Raw genomic sequence first — 25,757 nt, 5'->3', positions numbered from 1 at the left:
GGGGTTACAGTGATACAGACTGGAGGGTGTTACAGTGATACAGACTGGGGGGTGTTACAGAGATACAGACTGGAGGGTGTTTCAGAGATACAGACTGGAGGGTGTTACAGTGATACAGACTCGGGGGTGTTACAGAGATACAGACTGGAGGGTGTTACAGTGATACAGACTGGGGGGTGTTACAGAGATACAGACTGGAGGGTGTTACAGTGATACAAACTGGAGGGGGTTACAGAGATACAGACTGGAGGAGGTTACAGAGATACAGACTGGGGGGGGTTACAGAGATACAGACTGGAGGGTGTCACAGAGATACAGACTGGAGGGTGTTACAGAGATAGAGACTGGAGGGTGTTACAGTGATACAGACTGGAGGGTGTTACAGTGATACAGACTGGAGGGTGTTACAGAGATAGAGACTGGAGGGTGTTACAGAGATACAGACTGGAGGGTGTTACAGAGATACAGACTGGAGGGTGTTAAAGTGATACAGACTGGAGGGTGTTACAGAGCTACAGACTGGAGGGTGTTACAGTGATACAGACTGGAGGGTGTTACAGTGATACAGACTGGAGGATGTTACAGTGATACAGACTGGAGGGTGTTACAGAGATACAGACTGGACGGTGTTACAGTGATACAGACTGGAGGGTGTTACAGTGATACAGACTGGAGGGTGTTACAGTGATACAGACTGGAGGGTGTTACAGTGATACAGACTGGAGGGTTTTACAGAGATACAGACTGGAGGGTGTTACAGTGATACAGACAGGAGGGTGTTACAGAGATACAGACTGGAGGGTGTTACAGTGATACAGACTGGAGGGTGTTGCAGTGATACAGACTGGAGGGTGTTACAGTGATACAGACTGGAGGGTGTTACAGTGATACAGACTGGAGGGTGTTACAGAGATACAGACTGGAGGGTGTTACAGAGATACAGACTGGAGGGGGTTACAGTGATACAGACTGGAGGGTGTTACAGTGATACAGACTGGAGGGTGTTACAGTGATACAGACTGGAGGTTGTTACAGAGATACAGACTGGAGGGTGTTACAGTGATACAGACTGGAGGGTGTTACAGAGATAGAGACTGGAGGGTGTTACAGAGATAGAGACTGGAGGGTGTTACAGTGATACAGACTGGAGGGTGTTACAGAGATAGATACTGGAGGGTGTTACAGTGATACAGACTGGAGGGTGTTACAGAGATACAGACTCGAGGGTGTTACAGAGATACAGACTCGAGGGGGTTACAGAGATACAGAATGGAGGGTGTTACAGAGATACAGACTGGAGGGGGTTACAGTGATACAGACTGGAGGGTGTTACAGAGATACAGACTGGAGGGTGTTACAGAGATACAGACTGGAGGGGGTTACAGTGATACAGACTGGAGGGTGTTACAGAGGTACAGACTGGAGAGTGTTACAGTGATACAGACTGGAGGGTGTTACAGTGATACAGACTGGAGGGGGTTACCGTGATACAGACTGGAGGGTGTTACAGAGATACAGACTGGAGGGTGTGACAGTGATACAGACTGGACGGTGTTACAGAGATACAGACTGGACGGTGTTACAGAGATACAGACTGGAGGGTTTTACAGTGATACAGACTGGAGGGGGTTACAGTGATACAGACTGGAGGGTGTTACAGTGATACAGACTGGAGGGTGTTACAGAGATACAGACTGGAGGGTGTTACAGAGATACAGACTGGAGGGTGTTACAGTGATACAGACTGGAGGGTGTTACAGAGATACAGACTGGAGGGTGTTACAGAGATACAGACTGGAGGGTGTTAAAGTGATACAGACTGGAGGGTGTTACAGAGCTACAGACTGGAGGGTGTTACAGTGATACAGACTGGAGGGTGTTACAGTGATACAGACTGGAGGATGTTACAGTGATACAGACTGGAGGGTGTTACAGAGATACAGACTGGACGGTGTTACAGTGATACAGACTGGAGGGTGTTACAGAGATACAGACTGGAGGGTGTTACAGTGATACAGACTGGAGGGTGTTACAGTGATACAGACTGGAGGGTTTTTCAGAGATACAGACTGGAGGGTGTTACAGTGATACAGACTGGAGGGTGTTACAGAGATACAGACTGGAGGGTGTTACAGTGATACAGACTGGAGGGTGTTACAGTGATACAGACTGGAGGGGGTTACAATGATACAGACTGGAGGGTGTTACAGTGATACAGACTGGAGGGTGTTACAGAGATACAGACTGGAGGGTGTTACAGTGATACAGACTGGAGGGTGTTACAGAGATACAGACTGGAGGGGGTTACAGAGATACAGACTGGAGGGTGTTACAGAGATACAGACTGGAGGGTGTTACAGTGATACAGACTGGAGGGTGTTACAGAGATACAGACTGGAGGGGGTTACAGAGATACAGACTGGAGAGTGTTACAGAGATACAGACTGGAGGGTGTTACAGTGATACAGACTGGAGGGTGTTACAGAGATACAGACTGGAGGGTGTTACAGTGATACAGACTGGAGGGTGTTACAGAGATACAGACTGGAGGGTGTTACAGTGATACAGACTGGAGGGTGTTACAGAGCTACAGACTGGAGCGTGTTACAGTGATACAGACTGGAGGGTGTTACAGTGATACAGACTGGAGGTTGTTACAGTGATACAGACTGGAGGGTGTTACAGAGATACAGACTGGACAGTGTTACAGTGATACAGACTGGAGGTTGTTACAGTGATACAGACTGGAGGGTGTTACAGAGATACAGACTGGACAGTGTTACAGTGATACAGACTGGAGGGTGTTACAGTGATACAGACTGGAGGGTGTTACAGTGATACAGACTGGAGGGTTTTACAGAGATACAGACTGGAGGGTGTTACAGTGATACAGACTGGAGGGTGTTACAGAGATACAGACTGGAGGGTGTTACAGTGATACAGACTGGAGGGTGTTACAGTGATACAGACTGGAGGGTGTTGCAGTGATACAGACTGGAGGGTGTTACATTGATACAGACTGGAGGGTGTTACAGTGATACAGACTGGAGGGTGTTACAGAGATACAGACTGGACAGTGTTACAGTGATACAGACTGGAGGGTGTCACAGTGATACAGACTGGACGGTGTTACAGTGATACAGACTGGAGGGGGTTACAGAGATACAGACTGGAGGGTGTTACAGTGATACAGAGTGGAGGGGGTTACAGAGATACAGACTTTAGGGTTTTACTGTGATACAGACTGGAGGGTGTTACAGAGATACAGACTGGAGGGTGTTACATTGATACAGACTGGAGGGTGTTACAGTGATACAGACTGGAGGGTGTTACAGTGATACAGACTGGAGGGTGTTACAGTGATACAGACTGGAGGGGGTTACAGTGATACAGACTGGAGGGTGTTACAGAGATACAGACTGGAGGGTGTTACAGTGATACAGACTGGAGGGTGTTACAGTGATACAGACTGGAGAGTGTTACAGTGATACAGACTGGAGGGTGTTACAGAGATACAGACTGGAGGGTGTTACAGAGATACAGACTGGTGGGTGTTACCGTGATACAGACTGGAGGGTGTTACAGTGATACAGACTGGGGGGTGTTACAGAGATACAGACTGGAGGGTGTGACAGTGATACAGACTGGAGGGTGTTACCGTGATACAGACTGGAGGGTGGTACAGAGATACAGACTGGAGGGTATTACAGAGATACAGACTGGGGGGTGTTACCGTGATACAGACTGGAGGGGGTTACAGTGATACAGACTGGGGGGTGTTACAGTGATACAGACTGGAGGGTGTTACAGAGATACAGAGTGGAGGGGGTTACAGAGATACAGACTGGGGGGTGTTACAGTGATACAGACTGGAGGGTGTTACAGAGATACAGACTGGAGGGTGTTACAGAGATACAGACTGGGGGGTGTTACAGTGATACAGACTGCGGGTGTTTCTGTGTGTGAGTAGTTCCGGTGTTTTCCAGGCTGCCGGGCATTCCCGCTCCTTCTGGACTCCCCCTTCCCGGGTAATAAACCTTGCCTATCTACCCTATCCATGCCCCCTTCATGATTTCATGAACCACTAAAACGTCTCCCCTCAGAATCCCAGGGATTACAAGCCCAGCCTTTCCAGCTTCTGCCTGTTGTACAAATCCTGCAATGTCCTTGTAAATCTATTTCTGAACCCTTTCAAGTTTCACAACCTCCTTCCGAAACCAGAATTGCACGCCATATTCCAACAGCGGCCTCATTAATATCCTGTCCAGCTGCAACATGACCTCTCAATGCCCAGACTCAAAACTCTGACCCAGAAGGGCGCCTTGTTTTGAACATTCCCAGTTTATGATAAGCTTCCCCCACAACCCCACCTTCCAAGTGCTTCCTGCTCCCCCCCCCACCGTGGGTTAGGGGGGGTTAGGATCTTTCCTGGTGGAGCAAGGGTAGGGGGTGAGGGAGTGTTGGGATCGGAGGGGACTCTCTCACTGAGACCTCCCCTTTCAGAGCCTGGCCGCTCTCGGCCCATGTGGAGAGAACTCCAGGAGAACTTCCTCGGCCTGTTCCAAGGGGAATGGTTCCCATTTCCGAAATCGGGAGGCAGAGTTGCTTGGCAGAGGTCTCGGAAGAAACCGTTCAGCCCGGGGAGGGTCGGGGTTTCCGATGACGTTGGCGAACGCCAGCCAGCTGAGCCCTGGGCCAGAGGCTTGGAGCCAACGCTACCCGCCTGCCAAACCCTTAGCTTAATCGAGCGCAGATGGGCCCGACTGGCTCAGTGTGCAAGGTTCATCGGGAGTTCACCCACTCAGAGGCAGCCAAGCGCGACTCCACTCAGAGAGAAGCAAACTGAGACCTGGAGGAATCCCCTCTCTCGGCTTTTTCGGGGGTGGAGAAGGGGGGTGGTTGGATGTGAATCGTGGGGAAGTGGTGGGACAGAGTTGGGGGGGTTGGGGGGGGGACTGGGCAGAGTCCAGAGTATGTATTTAAGGAGCTGCCGGTGTTGGACCGAGGTGTACAAAGTTAAAAGCCGCCCAACACCAGGTTTTCGATGAGATTAGATCAGATTACTTACAGTGTGGAAACAGGCCCTTCGGCCCAACAAGTCCACACCGACCCACCGAAGAGTAAACCACCCAGACACATTTACGCCTGACTATTGCTCCTGACCTACACATCCCTGGGCACGATGGGACAATTTCCCATGGTCAATCCACCCTAACCTGCACATCCCTGGGCACTATGGGACAATTTCCCATGGTCAATCCACCCTAACCTGCACATCCCTGGGCACTATGGGACAATTTCCCATGGTCAATCCACCCTAACCTGTACATCCCTGGGCACTATGGGACAATTTCCCATGGCCAATCCACCCTAACCTGCACATCCCTGGGACACTATGGGACAATTTCCCATGGCCAATCCACCCTAACCTGCACATCCCTGGGACACTATGGGACAATTTCCCATGGTCAATCCACCCTAACCTGCACATCCCTGGGCACTATGGGACAATTTCCCATGGCCAATCCACCCTAACCTGCACATCCCTGGGCACTATGGGACAATTTCCCATGGCCAATCAACCCTAACCTACACATCCCTGGGCACTATGGGACAATTTCCCATGGTCAATCCACCCTAACCTCCACATCCCTGGACACTATGGAACAATTTCCCATGGCCAATCCCACCCTAACCTGCACATCCCTGGACACTATGGGACAATTTCCCATGACCAATCCACCCTAACCTCCACATCCCTGGGCACTATGGGACAATTTCCCATGGCCAATCCACCCTAACCTGCACATCCCTGGGCACTATGGGACAATTTCCCATGGCCAATCCATCCTAACCTGCACATCCCTGGACACTATGGGACAACTTCCCATGGCCAGTCCCCCCTAAACTCCACATCCCTGGACACTATGGAACAATTTCCCATGGCCAATCCACCCGAACCTTCACATTCCTGGGCACTATGGGACAATTTCCCATGGCCAATCCACCCTAACCTGTACATCCCTGGACACTATGGGACAACTTCCCATTGACAATCCACCATAACCTGCACATCCCTGGGCACTATGGGACAATTTCCCATGACCAATCCACCCTAACCTACACATCCCTGGGCACTATGGGACAATTTCCCGTGGCCAAATCACCCTAACCTGCACATCCCTGGACACTATGGAACAATTTCCCATTGACAATCCACCATAACCTGCACATCCCTGGACACCAAGGAACAATTTCCCATGGCCAATCCACCCTAACCTGCACATCCCTGGACACTATGGAACAATTTCCCATGGCCAATCCACCCTAACCTGCACATCCCTGGACACTATGGGACAATTTCCCATGGCCAATCCACCCTAACCTGCACATCCCTGGACACGATGGAACAATTTCCCATGGCCAATCCACCCTAACCTGCACATCCCTGGGCACCAAGGAACAATTTCCCATGTCCAATCCACCCTAACCTGCACATCCGTGGGCACCAAGGAACAATTTCCCATGGTCAATCCACCCTAACCTGCACATGCCTGGGCACCAAGGAACAATTTCCCATGGCCAATCCCTCCCTGGGCACTATGGGTAAATACCCACAGCCAATCCACCCTAACCTCTCCGCCTCTTTCTTGAAATACAGCAAACCCTGTCTTTAGTGATACCTAATGTTACAGAGTACTTGATAATTGGCAAAAATTCTCTCCTTCACTGCACCATGACGTTTCCTGCATGATTCTGTGCAGTTATTATCAATCTTCCACTCAGTTACGTCAACGCTGTTCTGCTTGCTCAACTGAATGACCACAGGAAGTGTCAACAGCTGATTCAATTTCGAGTCAGTGTCTCCTCAAATGCCATGATGTCTGAGGGCTCAGTTGAGGGTGTGAGTGAGAAAGCTCTCTGCCAGTTATTATTATGTCAGGCAGAGTCATGTTTTTATTTCAGTGATTGATGCTGTCAGTACAGACTAACAGTGACGTTTAAACCCCTGCATTTCATTCCTGTTTTGGGAAAAGCACATCTTAGCAGGACTTATACACTTAATGGTAAGGTCCTAGGGAGTGTTGCTGAACAAAGAGACCTTGGAGTGCAGGTTCATAGCTCCTTGAAAGTGGAGTCACAGGTCGATAGGATAGTGAAGGCAGCGTTTGGTCTGCTTTCCTTTATTGGTCAGAGTATTGAGTACAGGGGTTGGGAGGTCATGTTGCGGCTGTACAGGACATTGGTTAGGCCACTGTTGGAATATTGTGTGCAAGTCTGGTCTCCTTCCTATCGGAAAGATGTTGTGAAACTTGAAAGGGTTCAGAAAAGATTTACAAGGATGTTGCCAGGGTTGGAGGGTCTGAGCTACAGGGAGAGGCTGAACAGGCTGGGGCTGTTTTCCCTGGAGCGTCGGAGGCTGAGGGGTGACCTTATAGAGGTTTATAAAATCATGAGGGACATGGATAGGATAAATAGGCAAAGTCTTTTCCCCCTGGGGTGGGGGAGTCCAGAACTAGAGGGGCATAGGTTTAGGGTGAGAGGGGGAAAGGGAACTAAGGGGCAACTTTTTCACCCAGAGGGTGGTACGTGTCTGGAATGAGCTGCCAGAGGAAGTGGTGTGGGCTGGTACAATGACAGCATTGAAAAGGTGGATGGGGACATGAATAGGAAGGGTTTAGGGGGAGATGGGCCAAGTGCTGGCAAATGGGGACTAGATTAGCTTAGGATATCTGGGTCAGCATGGACGGGTTGGGCCGAAGGGTCTGTTTCCGTGCTGGATAGCTCTCCAGCTTTCTGACTGAGCGTCGGTGGTGGGAGAGTGGATGTTGTAAGTGCTGGGAGACAGGGTCTGCTCTGTGTTGAGCTGTGTCGAGCTGGGAGGGACAGGAATATATTTAAAAGTTCCAAAGCCGAGGAGGGTGGGAACGGTGGTGGGGAAGGCTGGGTTGGGATCCTTTTCCTCCATGTGGCCCAACACTGCGGCTGTGTGCTGGTGGGGGCAGAGCCAGCCCGTCCTGGTGGGACATCGACTGAATTTCCTGCACGCACTCACTCTCCGCAGTCATGCCTGGGAAAATCCCTGACCATCTGTTTCAAATTCGGGAAGCGTTTTGGAAATCACTGGCTGAGGAAGAAGACGAGGGGACCTCATGTCGGTGGGGAATGGAGGGAGGGGGGGGGGGGGGCGGGTGGGGAGAGCTGGGAGTTGGGATAGTTGAGAGAGAACCTTCCGAAACGTTCAGCAGATCCAGCTAGAGGCCAGATCGTTGGATGGGTCAAATCCTGCAGAGGGAGGTTCAAGAGGGTCAGGCTGTCCCTGCTGGAGGAGCTGGGACTGGGGGAGGGGACTATCCCTGCTGGAGGAGCAGGGATGGGGGAAGGGGACTGTCCCTACTAGAGGGGCTGGGATTGGGGAAGGGGACTGTCCCTACTAGAGGGGCTGGGATTGGGGAAGGGGACTGTCCCTACTAGAGGGGCTGGGATTGGGGAAGGGGACTGTCCCTACTAGAGGGGCTGGGATTGGGGAAGGGGACTGTCCCTACTGGAGGAGCTGGGATTGGGGAAAGGGGACTGTCCCTGCTGGAGGAGCTGGGATTGGGGAAGAGCATTGTCCCTGCTGGAGGAACTGAGATTGGGGAAGGGGATTGTCCCTGGTGGAGGAGCTGGGATTGGGGAAGGGGACTGTCCCTACTGGAGGAGCTGGGATTGGGGAAGGGGACTGTCCCTGCTGGAGGAGCTGGGATTGGGGAAGGGGACTGTCCCTACTAGAGGGGCTGGGATTGGGGAAGGGGACTGTCCCTACTGGAGGAGCTGGGATTGGGGAAGGGGACTGTCCCTGGTGGAGGAGCAGGGATGGGGGAAGGGGACTGTCCCTACTAGAGGGGCTGGGATTGGGGAAGGGGACTGTCCCTGGTGGAGGAGCTGGGATTGGGGAAGGGGACTGTCCCTGCTGGAGGAGCTGGGACTGGGGGAGGGGACTATCCCTGCTGGAGGAGCAGGGATGGGGGAAGGGGACTGTCCCTACTAGAGGGGCTGGGATTGGGGAAGGGGACTGTCCCTGGTGGAGGAGCTGGGATTGGGGAAGGGGACTGTCCCTACTAGAGGGGCTGGGATTGGGGAAGGGGACTGTCTCTGGTGGAGGAGCTGGGATTGGGGAAGGGGACTGTCCCTGTTGGAGGAGCTGGGACTGGGGAAGGGGACTGTCCCTGGTGGAGGAGCTGGGATTGGGGAAGGGGACTGTCCCTACTAGAGGGGCTGGGATTGGGGAAGGGGACTGTCCCTACTAGAGGGGCTGGGATTGGGGAAGGGGACTGTCCCTACTGGAGGAGCTGGGATTGGGGAAAGGGGACTGTCCCTGCTGGAGGAGCTGGGATTGGGGAAGAGCATTGTCCCTGCTGGAGGAACTGAGATTGGGGAAGGGGATTGTCCCTGGTGGAGGAGCTGGGATTGGGGAAGGGGACTGTCCCTACTGGAGGAGCTGGGATTGGGGAAGGGGACTGTCCCTGCTGGAGGAGCTGGGATTGGGGAAGGGGACTGTCCCTACTAGAGGGGCTGGGATTGGGGAAGGGGACTGTCCCTACTGGAGGAGCTGGGATTGGGGAAGGGGACTGTCCCTGGTGGAGGAGCAGGGATGGGGGAAGGGGACTGTCCCTACTAGAGGGGCTGGGATTGGGGAAGGGGACTGTCCCTGGTGGAGGAGCTGGGATTGGGGAAGGGGACTGTCCCTGCTGGAGGAGCTGGGACTGGGGGAGGGGACTATCCCTGCTGGAGGAGCAGGGATGGGGGAAGGGGACTGTCCCTACTAGAGGGGCTGGGATTGGGGAAGGGGACTGTCCCTGGTGGAGGAGCTGGGATTGGGGAAGGGGACTGTCCCTACTAGAGGGGCTGGGATTGGGGAAGGGGACTGTCTCTGGTGGAGGAGCTGGGATTGGGGAAGGGGACTGTCCCTGTTGGAGGAGCTGGGACTGGGGAAGGGGACTGTCCCTGGTGGAGGAGCTGGGATTGGGAAAGAGGACTGTCCCTGCTGGAGGAGCTGGGATGGGGGAATGGGACTGTCCCTACTGGAGGAGCTGGGATTGGGGAAGGGGATTGTCCCTACTAGAGGGGCTGGGATTGGGGAAGGGGACTGTCCCTACTAGAGGATCTGGGATGGGGGAAGGGGACTGTCCCTGCTGGAGGAGCTGGGATGGGGGAAGGGGACTGTCCCTGGTGGAGGAGCTGGGATTGGGGAAGGGGACTGTCCCTACTAGAGGGGCTGGGATTGGGGAAGGGGACTGTCCCTGGTGGAGGAGCTGGGATTGGGGAAGGGGACTGTCCCTACCAGAGGATCTGGGATTGGGGAAGGGGACTGTCCCTGGTGGAGGAGCTGGGATTGGGGAAGAGGACTGTCCCTACTAGAGGGGCTGGGATTGGGGAAGGGGACTGTCCCTACTAGAGGATCTGGGATGGCGGAAGGGGACTGTCCCTGCTGGAGGAGCTGGGATGGGGGAAGGGGACTGTCCCTACTAGAGGATCTGGGATTGGGGAAGGGGACTGTCCCTGCTGGAGGGGCTGGGATTGGGGAAGGGGACTGTCCCTGGTGGAGGAGCTGGGATTGGGGAAGGGGACTGTCCCTGGTGAAGGAGCTGGGATTGGGGAAGGGGGACTGTCCCTACTAGAGGGGCTGGGATTGGGGAAGCGGGTGTGGGGGGGGGATTGTCCCTGCTGGAGGAGCTGGGAGTCGGGCGGGTTCTGTGTCCAGCACAGTTAGCGTGGCTTTAGCAGAAGTGGCTGGCCGTCCTGCAGTTGGGGTCGGCTGGCCCTTGCTGACAAATACCTCGTCTGTTTTTGATCTGCAGAAAGCTGATGTAACTGCTCTGTGTTTCTCCCCGATAGCGGGAAGGAATTTCAAAAGCTGCATGTGAAATGTCAAATGTAAACCAGACTCTGTGGAGTTCACAGCTTTGTGGTTACCAGGTCACAGCAAATGATTCAGACACTGGGGACGTCCAACATTATTTGGCTGTGTGTTGAAATACCAAAACCCTGGATCTATCGCCCATGTCTCCTGGAAGCGAAGGGGCGGCAGGAGGCTGTGTAAGATTGAACCCGAGACTCACACTACGCGGTAGGAGTCCATTCAGCCCATCTGTTTAAGCCCATTTTAGTCGGAGCTCCCGAATTTCATGATATCACCCGTTCCCCTCCTCAAAACAAATCACACATTTAGAGTCAGAGAGATGTACACGCGCGGAAACAGACCCTTCGGCCCAACTCAGCCACGATATCCTAACCTCATCGAGTCCCATTTAGAGTCAGAGAGATGTACAGCGCGCGGAAACAGACCCTTCGGCCCAACTCAGCCACGATATCCTAACCTCATCGAGTCCCATTTAGAGTCAGAGAGATGTACACGCGCGGAAACAGACCCTTCGGCCCAACTCAGCCACGATATCCTAACCTCATCGAGTCCCATTTAGAGTCAGAGAGATGTACACGCGCGGAAACAGACCCTTCGGCCCAACTCAGCCACGATATCCTAACCTCATCTAGTCCCATTTAGAGTCAGAGAGATGTACAGCACAGAAACAGACCCTTCGGCCCAACCCGTCCATGCTGTCCCAGATATCCTAACCTAATCTAGTCCCATTTAGAGTCAGAGAGATGTACAGCACAGAAACAGGCCCTTCGGCCCAACCCATCCATGCTGTCCCAGATATCCTAACCTCATCTAGTCCCATTTAGAGTCAGAGAGATGTACAGCACAGAAACAGGCCCTTCGGCCCAACCCGTCCATGCTGTCCCAGATATCCTAACCTAATCTAGTCCCATTTGCCAGCACTTGGCCCATCTCCCTCTAAACCCTTCCTATTCATGTCCCCATCCACCTTTTCAATGCTGTCATTGTACCAGCCCCCACCACTTCCTCTGGCAGCTCATTCCATACATCTCTTTGGGAAAAGTTCGGATGCTTTCCACTCACTCACATCACGGTGGGGCAGTGCCAATGTTGGAATGGAGTTAGACATGGTCATAATTGGAGAGGGTGGCTATATAAACGCACACAGCCAGTCAGGCAGCATCCGAGGAGCAGGAGAGTCGACGTTTCGGCAAAAGCTCTTCTTTGTCAGGAATCAGCCTCGTTCCTGACGAAGGGCTTATGCCCGGAATATCGGCTCCCCTGCTCCTCGGATGCTGCCTGACCTGCTGCGCTTTTCCAGCGCCACCTTCCTCAACTCTGACCTCTGCAGTCTCCCCGTTAGACATGGCCGAGAGTCATCCGACACCCGGCAAATAGTCCAACCGGTTTATTCTTTCAGAGCGTTACCCCTCCTCCAGGGAGGGTGAGAGGGAAGCATGCAGGCACAGAATTTATCGGGAAGAGGGGTCAAAAGATCACACAAATAGGTGTGAGTGGAGTGTGGCATAACCTCTGCAGGTGATCGAGAGGGTCAGACTGTGTGAGTAAAGTGTCAACAGCTGAATAACAAGGAGTTGGGGGCGGGGGGGGGTGAGGTGATGACCTATAATCCGATAAAGTGAGGCCAAGAGATCGTGACAAAAATATTAAAAATAAGGTGCTGCTGGACATAAACCAAATCACTGGGAAAAACACGATAGGTTATTCCACGCATCTAACCAAAGTAATAAATCATCCAAATCTTGGACAAGCTAATTAATCAGAACAATTTGTCAAGGTGATGGTGTCAAGGCAGGCCAGTATGGAAGGTTTTGCAGGTACAGAATGGGAGGGTGGGGTCACTTGTAACGCGACGAGGTCACACAACACGCCACTCACACCATTTGTATGATATTTTGACCTCCCTACCCTCGGTCTCTCTGCCTACAAACTCGATGGCTGCCTGCTTCCCTCTCACTTCACCTCATGAAGGGGCAGCGCTCCGAGAGCTTGTGATTTTGATTGTAGTCTGGTGCCGTGTGACTTCTGACCTCATTTCCCTCACCCTCGTTTCCTGCGAGCTGTAACAGAGCCATCTCTATCTCTATATCCCTTACTTATGAAGGTGGCGCCTACTGTCGACCTAAACCCATTATACTTTAAACATCTTCTATTGCATTCGGACCTGAGCTATATTTAATTCCCTGAAGAAATCCCTTTTCCAGTGAATCCTTGGTTTATGTTTGACAGCATTCTACTCTTTCCCAGTACTGTTCCAGGGTTAATGACATTATCATCACTGTTTCCCAACTGCTCTCTCAATTAAACGCCTCATTCCTAGTACAAGAGACTGTACTTTATTTTTCCTTGAGGGTGTTCCCATACTCTCTAAGAAGGTCATTTGGCCCGTCATGTTCTTGACAGCCAACATGAGCTGGCTTCATCAATCCAATTCCTAGCTCTTGGTCCTTTGCTCTGGAGGCAATGACAATGCAAGTGACCGGGGAAATGTTGCTTAAATGATCCTGATTTGAACGCCTTTCCAGGTTCCTGCCAACACCTTGTCCAGGCCTTAGGTTAGATTCCCGACAGCGTGGAAACAGGCCCTTCGGCCCAACCAGTCCACACCGACCCTCCGAAGAGTAACCCACCCAAGACCTATTTCCCTCTGACTACTGCACCTAACAGTATGAGCAATTTAGCGCAGCCAATCCACCCTGACCTGCACATCTTTCAACCTGTTAAATCTATCCCCCTCATTTGTAATGAAAAGGTATCTTTCTGTCCATCTTATTGATGTCCCTCGTCATTTTATAAACTTTTATCAAGAGAGGTCTTCCAATGTTTACAGCTGAGAAGATTCGGGTAATTCCACTGTTTGCTAACCCCTCTTGCTATTACTGGTATAACTTGCTGACACCATGCGGTGAGGGGAAGGAACACCCACAAGATGTCTACACAGAATGGAGACAATCTTGGGGAATCGTGAACACTTTTATCACATATTACTCAGTAGTACTAATTCCATGTGATCTGATTCTGATGAGAGATATCAGGCTGTACGTAGTCATACATTCACATCAGTGCTCCTGAAACCTCCTCAGGATGGGTAACATTCAGATCTCAAACAACTCTGGTTATGTATTCCTTATATATTTAACCGGATGAGCTCAATTGTCCCAGAGTGCCCAGGGATGTGTAGGTTAGGGTGGATTGGACATGGAGAATTGTCCCATAGTGCCCAGGGATGTGCAGGTTAGGGTGGGATTGGCCATGGGAAATTGTCCCATAGTGCCCAGGGATGTGCAGGTTAGGGTGGGATTGGCCATGGGAAATTGTCCCATAGTGTCCAGGGATGTGCAGGTTAGGGTGGATTGGCCATGGGAAATTGTACCACAGTGTCCAGGGATGTGTAGGTTAGGGTGGATTGGCCATGGGAAATTGTCCCATAGTGCCCAGGGATGTGCAGGTTAGGGTGGATTGGCCATGGGAAATTGTCCCATAGTGCCCAGGAATGTGCAGGTTAGGATGGATTGGCCATGGGAAATTGTTCCATAGTGTCCAGGGATGTGGAGGTTAGGGTGGAAAGTAAATAGGAAATTGTCCTATAGTGTCCAGGAATGTGCAGGTTAGGATGGATTGGCCATGGGGAATTGTCCCATAGTGCCCAGGGATGTGTAGGTTAGGGTGACAGAGATAGGGAGGGGGTGTAGGGGGTTACAGAGATAGGGAGGGGGTGGAGGGGGTTACAGAGGTAGGGAGGGGGTGTAGGGGGTTACAGAGATAGGGAGGGGGTGGAGGGGGTTACAGAGATTGGGAGGGGCTGGAGGGGATTACAGAAATAGGGAGGGGGTGTAGGGGCTGGAAGGGGTTACAGAGATAGGGAGGGGCGGTAGGGGCTGGAGGGGGTTACAGAGATAGGGAGGGGGTGTAGGGGCTGGAGGGGGTTACAGAGATAGGGAGGCGGCGTGGGGGCTGGAGGGGGTTACAGAGATAGGGAGGGGGTGTAGGGGCTGGAGGGGGTTACAGAGATAGGGAGGGGGTGTAGGGGCTGGAGGAAGTTACAGAGATAGGGAGGGGGTGTAGGAGCTGGAGGGGGTTACAGCAATAGGGAGGGGGTGTAGGGCCTGGAGGGGGTTACAGAGATAGGGAGGGGGTGTAGGGGCTGGAGGGGGTTACAGAGATAGGGAGGGGGTGTAGGGGCTGGAGGAAGGTACAGAGATAGGGAGGGGGTGTAGTGGCTGGAGGGGGTTACAGAGACAGGGAGGGGGTGTAGGGGATGGAGGGGGTTACAGAGATAGGGAAGGGGTGTAGGGGATGGAGGGGGTTACAGAGATAGGGAGGGGGTGTAGGGGCTGGAGGGGGTTACAGAGATAGGGAGGGGGTGTAGGGGATGGAGGGGGTTACAGAGATAGGGAAGGGGTGTAGGAGCTGGAGGGGGGTTACAGAGATAGGGAGGGGATGTAGGGGCTGGAGGGGGTTACAGAGATAGGGAGGGGGTGTAGGCTCTGGAGGGGGTTACAGAGATAGGGAGGGGGTGTAGGGGATGGAGGGGGTTACAGAGATAGGGAGGGGGTGTAGGCTCTGGAGGGGGTTACAGAGATAGGGAGGGGGTGTAGGGGATGGAGGGGGTTACAGAGATAGGGAAGGGGTGTAGAAGCTGGAGGGGGGTTACAGAGATAGGGAGGGGGTGTAGGGGCTGGAGGGGGTTACAGAGATAGGGAGGCGGTGCAGGGGCTGGAGGGGGTTACAGAGATAGGGAGGGGGTGTAGGGGCTGGAGGGGGTTACAGGGATAGGGAGGGGGTGTAGAGGCTGGAGGGGGTTACAGAGATAGGGAGGGGGTGTAGGGGATTGAGGGGGTTACAGAGATAGGGAGGGGGTGTAGGGGGCTGGAGGGGGTTACAGAGATAGGGAGGGGGAGTAGGGGCTGGAGGGTGTTACAGAGATAGGGAGGGGGTGTAGGGGCTGGAGGGGGTTACAGAGATAGGGAGGGGGTGTGGGACTGGAGGGGGGTTACAGAGATAGGGAGGGGGTGTAGTGGCTGGGGGGGTGTTACAGAGATAGGGAGGGGGGTGTAGGGGCTGGAGGGGGTTACAGAGATAGGGAGGGGGTGTGGGACTGGAGGGGGGTTACAGAGATAGGGAGGGGGTGTAGTGGCTGGGGGGGTGTTACAGAGATAGGGAGGGGGTGTAGTGGCTGGGGGGGTGTTACAGAGATAGGGAGGGGGGTGTAGGGGGTTACAGAGATAGGGAGGGGGTGTAGGGGCTGGAGGGGGTTACAGAGATAGGGAGGGGGTGTAGAGGCTGGAGGGGGTTACAGAGATAGGGAGGGGGTGTAGGGGCTGGAGGGGGTTACAGAGATAGGGAGGGGGTGTAGTGGCTGGGGGGGTGTTACAGAGATAGGGAGGGGGGTGTAGGGGGTTACAGAGATAGGGAGGGGGTGTAGAGGCTGGAGGGGGTTACAGAGATAGGGAGGGGTTGTAGGGGATTGAGGGGGTTACACAGATAGGGAGGGGGTGTAGGGGCTGGACGGGGTTACAGAGATAGGGAGGGGGTGTAGGGGCTGGAGGGGGTTACAGAGATAGGGAGGGGGTGTAGGGGCTGGAGGGGGTTACAGAGATAGGGAGGCGGTGTAGGGGCTGGAGGGGGTTACAGTGATAGGGAGGGGGTGTAGGGGCTGGAGGGGGTTACAGAGATAGGGAGGGGGTGTAGGGGCTGGAGGGGGTTACAGAGATAGGGAGGGGGTGTGGGACTGGAGGGGGTTACAGAGATAGGGAGGGGGGTGTAGGGGCTGGAGGGGGTTACAGAGATAGGGAGGGGGTGTAGTGGCTGGAGGGGGTTACAGAGATAGGGAGGGGGTGTAGTGGCTGGAGGGGGTTACAGAGATAGGGAGGGGGTGTAGGGGCTGGAGGGGGTTACAGAGATAGGGAGGGGGGTGTGGGACTGGAGGGGGTTACAGAGATAGGGAGGGGGTGTAGTGGCTGGAGGGGGTTACAGAGATAGGGAGGGGGTGTAGGGGGTTACAGAGATAGGGAGGGGGTGTAGTGGCTGGAGGGGGTTACAGAGATAGGGAGGGGGTGTGGGACTGGAGGGGGTTACAGAGATAGGAAGGGGGTGTAGGGGGTTACAGAGATAGGGAGGGGGTGTAGGGGGTTACAGAGATAGGGAGGGGGTGTAGGGGGTTACAGAGATAGGGAGGGGGTGTAGTGGCTGGAGGGGGTTACAGAGATAGGGAGGGGGTGTAGGGGGTTACAGAGATAGGGAGGGGGTGTAGGGGGTTACAGAGATAGGGAGGGGGTGTAGTGGCTGGAGGGGGTTACAGAGATAGGGAGGGGGTGTAGGGGGTTACAGAGATAGGGAGGGGGTGTAGGGGGTTACAGAGATAGGGAGGGGGTGTAGGGGCTAGAGGGGGTTACAGAGATAGGGAGGCGGTGCAGGGGCTGGAGGGGGTTACAGAGATAGGGAGGGGGTGTAGGGGCTGGAGGGGGTTACAGGGATAGGGAGGGGGTGTAGAGGCTGGAGGGGGTTACAGAGATAGGGAGGGGTTGTAGGGGATTGAGGGGGTTACACAGATAGGGAGGGGGTGTAGGGGCTGGACGGGGTTACAGAGATAGGGAGGGGGTGTAGGGGCTGGAGGGGGTTACAGAGATAGGGAGGGGGTGTAGGGGCTGGAGGGGGTTACAGAGATAGGGAGGGGGTGGAGGGACTGGAGGGGGTTACAGAGATAGGGAGGCGGTGTAGGGGCTGGAGGGGGTTACAGAGATAGGGAGGGGGTGTAGGGTGTTACAGAGATAGGGAGGGGGTGTAGGGGCTGGAGGGGATTACAGAGATAGGGAGGGGGGTGTAGGGGTTGGAGGGGGTTACAGAGATAGGGAGGGGGTGTAGGGGCTGGAGGGGGTTACAGAGATAGGGAGGGGGTGTAGGGGGTTACAGAGATAGGGAGGGGGTGTAGTGGCTGGAGGGGGTTACAGAGATAGGGAGGGGGTGTAGGGGGTTACAGAGATAGGGAGGGGGTGTAGTGGCTGGAGGGGGTTACAGAGATAGGGAGGGGGTGTGGGACTGGAGGGGGTTACAGAGATAGGGAAGGGGTGTAGGGGCTGGACGGGGTTACAGAGATAGGAAGGGGGTGTAGGGGCTGGAGGGGGTTACAGAGATAGGGAGGGGGTGTAGGGGCTGGAGGGGGTTACAGAGATAGGGAGGGGGTGTAGGGGTGTAGGGGGTTACAGAGATAGGGAGGGGGTGTAGGGGCTGGAGGGGGTTACAGAGATAGGGAGGGGGTGTAGGGGGTTACAGAGATAGGGAGGGGGTGTAGGGGGTTACAGAGATAGGGAGGGGGTGTAGGGGCTGGAGGGGGTTACAGAGATAGGGAGGGGGTGTAGGGGCTGGAGGGGGTAACAGAGATTGGAAGGATTGCGAGTGCTGGACTAAGATTTGTAGACAGCATGTGTTTTGGAAACTGGAGTTTGTTCCGGAGATAGGGAGAGTGCACATCGAGCTGTGTCGGCCTCGGTTTGGGGATCCGGATTGTGGAGAGATGTTAGGATGAGGATTATAAAATCAAGACTTCAGAGTCAATGAGGATGACCACACACACCATGCAGTGCAGTATGAATGGGTCTTAACGCTGCATAACCTCACGATGATGCAGTGTCAATGAACCGAACTTTGTCAGGCTTGCATGGTGGGCGTGTTTGAATAGTCAAGGCTCGAGGCTGCAAAACATCAGATGAAACTTTCTGCACCAGATGAACTGGGCACGACGTTTCAGTGTCGCAACACGTCTGTAAACCAGCTGTGTGACAGAAGCACCAGCTGAATTCTAGCCACACATGTGTATTCTATCACATTGCTCTCTCAGACACCACTCCGTCACGCTCGGCTGCCCCAAGCTAAAAACCATTGAGGAATATTTCTCTCCACACACACGCACACTCATACACAGGCACTCTCTCTCTCCCACACACACAGTCACACAATCTCACACACACACACAGTCACACAATCTCATACGCTCTCACACACACAGTCACACAATCTCACACACACACACAGACGCTCTCTCACACACTCACACACACGTGCACTCACACACAGACACTCTCTCTCACACACACAGACACTCTCTCACACACTCATGTGCTCTCTCACACACTCATACACACATGCACTCACACACAGACACTCTCTCACACACACACAGATGCTCTCTCACACACTCATACACACATGCACTCACACACACACTCTCTCTCTCACACACATGCACATATGCTCTCGAACACACTTACTTATACACACACACACAGACTCTCTCACACACACAAACACAGACGCTCTCTCACACACACACTCATACACATACTCTGTCTCTCTCACATACACACATACATATGCTCTCTGACACAGTCATACACACATGTACACAGACATTCTCTATCACTCACACGTACATAGATGCTCGCTCTCTCTCACACACTCACACGTACACAGACACTCTCTCACACACGTACATAGATGCTCTCTCTCTCACACACTCACACGTACACACTCGCTCTCTCTCACAGTCACACGTACACAGACGCTCTCTCTCTCACACGTACATGGATGCTCTCTCTCTCTTACACACTCACACATACACACTCGCTCTCTCTCACACACTCACACATACACACTCACTCTCTCTCACACGTACATAGATGCTCTCTCTCTCTCACACACTCACACATACACACTCGCTCTCTCTCACAGTCACACGTACACAGACGCTCTCTCTCACGCACTCACACGTACACACTCGCTCTCTCTCACACGTACATAGATGCTCTCTCTCTCACACACTCACACATACACACTCGCTCGCTCTCACAGTCACACGTACACAGATGCTCTCTCTCTCTCTCACACGCTCACACGTACACACTTGCTCTCTCTCACACACACACGTACACAGATGCTCTCTCTCTCTCTCTCTCACACACTCACACGTACACACTCGCTCTCTCTCATACACTCCTACACAGACACTCACATGTGCACACACTCATTCATGCCCTTACACACATGCAGAAACTCATACAGGCACCACACATACAAACCACTCGCACACAAACCCCCCGCCCACACAAACACACATGTCTGCACTCACATGCACACACAGACACATGCACTTCCCTCAGGTACGTGCACCCCTAGGGTGCCCACATACAAATACACACGCCAACAGGCCCACACACACCCTCGCCCTCGAATACACCGTTCATGTTGAAGACGAGAGCGTGCTCAGTTCCCGAATGACACCAAGTCACAGTGAGGGTGCCGACAGGCTCTCGGTCTGCAGATCCTCCAGTGCAGCCTCATCCCATTCCTCTGTGACGCGATTGCTGGGAATTCTGGCAGACCCCAGGCCCAGCGCGAACACAGCGGGGGGTGGTTTTCTTTTTGCTCTGCCGTGCTGTCTTTCTTTAACTCCCATCGTGTGGTTTCGCATTGCGGGGAGCTCGGGAAATGTCAAGGGGAAAAAATCACAAACAGACCTTTGCACGTGAGCCAACCATCCTGACTTGGAAATATATCCGCTGTTCCTTCCATGCTGCTGGGTCAAAATCCGGGAATTCTCTCCTTCGGGGTCTACCCTACAGCACGTGGACTGCAGCGGTTCAAGAAGGCAGCTCACCTTCCCTTCTCCAACCCCCACCTTCTCAAGCGGGGGGCAACTAGGGATGGGGGCAATAAATACTGGGCCAGCTCACAACATGTACGTTTCACAAAATGAGTTCCAGCAGCACCTAAGAGATGCTGGGTGTCGGAGGAGGTGTGGGGAAGGGTTAGACATCAGTCACAGATTGTAACAGCCTCCGATATTACACAAGTGCTCTGCTCCCGGCTCACCGGAAACCTCAGCGGCCGCAGTAGGAACGGTGACCTCATCTACAACAACAAGAGGTCTTTGGATTCCGAAAGTCCGAGTTTAGGACCGTGGGTGATCTGTCCTTTTTAAAAATTCATCCCCGAAGGGATGGGTCCAGGGTTTATTGCCCTGACCCCAGTTGCCCTCCCTTGAGAAGGTGGGGGGTTAGCCGCCTTCTTGTGAAACTTGAAAGGGCTCAGAAAAGATTTACAAGGACGTTGCCAGGGTTGGAGGGTCTGAGCTACAGGGAGAGGCTGAACAGGCTGGGGCTGTTTTCCCCGGAGCGTCGGAGGCTGAGGGGTGACTTTATAGAGGTTTACAAAATTATGAGGGCCATTATTAGGGTAAATAGACAAAGTCTTTTCCCTGGGGTCAGGGAGTCCAGAACTAGGGGCATAGGTTTAGGGTGAGAGGGGAAAGATATAAAAGGGACCAAAGGGGCAACTCTTTCACCCAGAGGGTGGTACGTGTATGGAATGAGCTGCCAAAGGATGTGGTGAAGGCTGGTACAATTGCAACATTTAAGAGGCATTTGGATGGGTATATGGATAGGACGGGTTTGGAGGGATATGGGCCGGGTACTGGCAGGTGGGACTAGATTGGGTTGGGATATCTGGGTCAGCATAGACGGGTTGGACCGAAGGGTCTGCTTCCGTGCTGTACATCTCTATGACTGTCCGAACCACTGCACTCCACGTGCTGTAGGGTAGATCCGCAGTGTCCTTCGGGAAGGGATTCCCAGGATTCTGACCCCGGAAGGAACGGCAAGAGGGAAATTAAGAAAAGTTTACCAGCCTGATTCCTGGGATGTAGGAAGGCAGACTGGATTGGTCAGAAGATTGAAGGAGATCTCACAGAAACCTATAAAATCCCATCGGACAAGACAGGATAAATGCAGGGAGGATGCTTCCAATGACAGGGGCAGTCTAGCACCAGGGGTCAGAGTCTAGGAAAGTTGGGTCAGTCATTTACGTTCGAGATGAGGAGAAATTTCTTCAGGGATTGACAAGTCCAGCCCAGCATTCTGGTAAAAACAATGACTGCAGATGCTGGAAACCAGATTCTGGATTAGTGGTGCTGGAAGAGCACAAGCAGTTCAGGCAGCATCCGAGGAGCTTCGAAATCGACGTTTCGGGCAAGGGCTGTAGTTAGAATACTGAATGGGCTCTCAAACTCTTAGCATTCGCCTGTCCCTGTGTTTACCTATCGTTTACTGATCTATGCTGCTTGACTCTGTGATCTGCCTGCATTGCTCACAAGACAAACCTTTTCACTCTGCCTCGGTACACGCGACAATAAATTGAATTCAGTTCCCTGCTTCAAAAAGCGGTTGAGGGAAAATTAAAGCCAAGATGTCAAGTATCTGACGAGCCACTTCCTTTAAGACCCTAAGATGGAATCCACAGTCTACACCTTGAGCAATTTACACAATTCGCACTCCCCCCGCCCCCCAGTGATTGTGATGTTCCAGAGCTCGTCCTATTTCCTCATTGATTACTTGCTTCTGCGATGTTACTCGTACTCTCTATAGTGAAGAGTGGTACAAAATATTCCTCACCGTTTCCTTGTTTCTCAATATTAATTTTTTTCCCTATTATTTATTCATGGGATGCGGGCGTCACATTTATTGCCCTCCCTTAATTGCCCAGAAGGCTGTTAAGAGTCAACCCTAAGGTTAAACATCCCACAACACCAGGTTTATAGTCCAACAGGTTTAATTGGAAACACACTAGCTTTCGGAGCGAGGTTCCTTCATCAGGTGATTGTGGAGGGCTCAATCATAACACAGAATTTGTAGCAAAAAATTGACAGTGTGATGTAACTGAAATTATGCATTGATTGTCTGTTAAGCCTTTCATCTGTTAGAATACAGTGATAGTTTCACTTCTTTCATGCGTAAATCACAAAACCCTTTTTTTAAAAGTTGCATTCTCAGGTTAGCTGTTAACACTGGGGAAGACAGAGAACACGGTGAGGGGGGTGCGCTAACACCTTCAACATATTGTCTAGCTATCACCATTGTTAACAGCTAACCCGAGAATGCAACCTTTTAAAAAAAGGGTTTTGTGATTTACACAAGAAAGAAGTGAAGCTATCACTGTATTCTAACAGATGGAAGGCTGAACAGACAATCAATGTATAATTTCAGTTACATCACACTGTCAATTTTTTGCTATAAATTCTGTGTGTTACGATCGAGCCCTCCACTATCACCTGATGAAGGAGCGTCGCTCCGAAAGCTAGTGTGCTTCCAATTAAACCTGTTGGACTATAACCGGGTGTTGTGGGATTTTTAATTTTGTACGCCCCAGTCCAACACCGGCATCTCCAAATCATGAGTCAACCCTGTTGACATGGGCTTGCAGACATGTTGCGGCTGTACAGGACATTGGTTAGGCCACTGATGGAATATTGTGTGCAATTCTGCTCTCCTTCCTATCGGAAAGATGTTGTGAAACTTGAAAGGGTTCAGAAAAGATTTACAAGGATGTTGCCAGGGTTGGAGGATCTGAGCTACAGGGAGAGGCTGAACAGGCTGGGGCTGTTTTCCCCGGAGCGTCGGAGGCTGAGGGGTGACCTTATAGAGGTTTATAAAATCATGAGGGACATGGATAGGATAAATAGACAAAGTCTTTTCCCCCTGGGGTGGGGGAGTCCAGAACTAGAGGGGCATAGGTTTAGGGTGAGGGGGGAAAGGGACCTAAGGGGTAACGTTTTCACCCAGAGGGTGGTACGTGTATGGAATGAGCTGCCAGAGGAAGTGGTGGGGGCTGGTACAATGACAGCATTGAAAAGGTGGATGGGGACATGAATAGGAAGGGTTTAGAGGGAGATGGGCCAAGTGCTGGCAAATGGGACTAGATTAGGTTAGGATATCTGGGTCAGCATGGAGGGGTTGGGCCGAAGGGTCTGTTTCTGTGCTGTACATCTCTCTGACTCTAAATGGGACTAGATGAGGTTAGGATATCTGGGACAGCATGGACGGGTTGGGCCGAAGGGTCTGTTTCCGTGCTGTACATCTCTCTGACTCTAAATGGAACTGGATTAGGTTAGGATATCTGGGACAGCATGGACGGGTTGGGCCGAAGGGCCTGTCTCCTTGCTCTGTGCCTCTATACAGTGAAAAGTGTTGTTTTGCATGTTCTGCAGGCAGAGCTTACCCTGCAAAGTGCATCAGGGGAGCAGAACAGAGTTCACAATCGTGTTACAGCTGTAACAGACGCAGAGAATGACAGATCAACATTAGGTCCGTTCAAAAGTCCGATAACAGTGGGGAAGAAGCTGTTCTTGAATCTGTTGGTCCTTCTCAGGTCTGTCTGGGTCCTCATTTTCAAATTGCTCCACATCGTCCTCCCATTTGGTACATCTCTGTGATGAACACCAGTCCCAGCACCCTCTGAAGTCTTGGTGTCCCTCGAATCATTCCGTCTTGAGCTTGCTCAGTTTTAATCATCCCACTGCTGCTGCCCCTGCCTCTGTTAACTTTGACCCCTCGTCTTTGGGATTCCCTCCTTGAGCCTGTCTCCCTGGTTTTTGACAATCTCTTCCAAGCTGACCTCTGTGACCGAGCTGTTGGTCGCCTGACCTCGTATCTCTTGGAGGTGCCTCTGTGTTCAGAGTTTGCATTCAGACGCTGCTGGGGAAAGAAAAATGTACCTTGGAATGTTTGTAGATCAGATTTGATTACTTACAGTGTGGAAACAGGCCACAACGAGTCCATATTGACCCGCCGAAGCGCAACCCACCCATACCCCTACATTTACCCCTTACCAAACACTACGGGCAATTTAGCACGGCCAGTTCACCCTGACCTGCACATCTTTGGACTGTGGGAGGAAACCGGAGCACCCGGAGGAAACCCACGCAGACACGGGGAGAACGTGCAAACAGGAAAGCGCAAGCAGGAGAGCTGCACCGTCATCCGGAAGAGCAGGAGCGGTTGCGTTCGATTGAGGTTCACTGTTACAGCGCAGCGCACAGCAAGATCCAGATGAACGCTGAGTGGGACAAAATCACCACGTCACCTCAGGGACGATTGTGGGTCCTGAGGGAACCGGGGACAGTGCAGGGCAACCGCTGTCAAGATCTTGATCAAAAGCCAGAGGGACTGTCTTGTCTCAGAAGACGTGCGGTAGGTGAGACGGGAGTGATCTGGGAATATACTTGAACAGTTGAATAGAGGGAGCGTTCCACGGCGAGGGTGTAGGCATCACGGCAAAATGGGATATTATATAAATGGGGAAAAAAAATTGCAGCGCACTGCTATGCAGAGGGACCTGGGTGTCGTTGTGCAAGAATTGCTGAAGGTTCATTTGTAGCCACAACACATAATTAGGATGGCCAACAAAATATTTGTCTTTCGTTGCTAAAGGGACGGAGTTTAAAAGCAGGGAGGTTATGTTGCAGCTGTACAGGGCGCTGGTGAGGCCACACTTGGAGTACTGCGTGCAGTTTTGGTCTCCTTCCTTGAGAAAGGGTGTCCTGGCACTGGAGGGGGGTGGGGGGCAGAGTTGGTTCACTGGGTTGATGCCAGAATTGAGGGGGTTGGTTTATGAGGAAAGACTGGGACTATTCTCCTTGGAATCTTGGAGAATGAGGGGGGGTGGGATCTTATAGAAACATGTAAAACTACAAAGGGAATAGATAGGATAGAAGCAAAAAAGGTTGTTTCTACTGGTGGGTGGAATGAGAATGGGGGGGGGGGGGTGCAGAGCCTCGGAATAAAGGGGGAGCAGATTCAGGATTGAGTGGAGGAGGAAGCTAGTCGCCCAGAGAGTTGTGAATCTCTGGTATAGTTGAGGCTTCCTCATTGAATGTTTTTAGGCTGACGATAGATTTCTGAACAGTAAAGGAGTTAAGGGTTATGGAGAGAGAGGGTTGGGGAAGTGGAGCTAAGACCATGGGAAGATCAGCCATGATGTTATTGAACAGTGGAACAGGCTCAAAGGGCTAGATGACCTTCTCCTG

The sequence above is a fragment of the Chiloscyllium punctatum genome, chromosome 47 (assembly GCF_047496795.1).
Source record: "Chiloscyllium punctatum isolate Juve2018m chromosome 47, sChiPun1.3, whole genome shotgun sequence".
Classification (NCBI taxonomy): domain Eukaryota; kingdom Metazoa; phylum Chordata; class Chondrichthyes; order Orectolobiformes; family Hemiscylliidae; genus Chiloscyllium; species Chiloscyllium punctatum.
The sequence above is the reverse complement of the archived record's forward strand: the minus strand, read 5'-3'. Positions refer to the sequence as shown.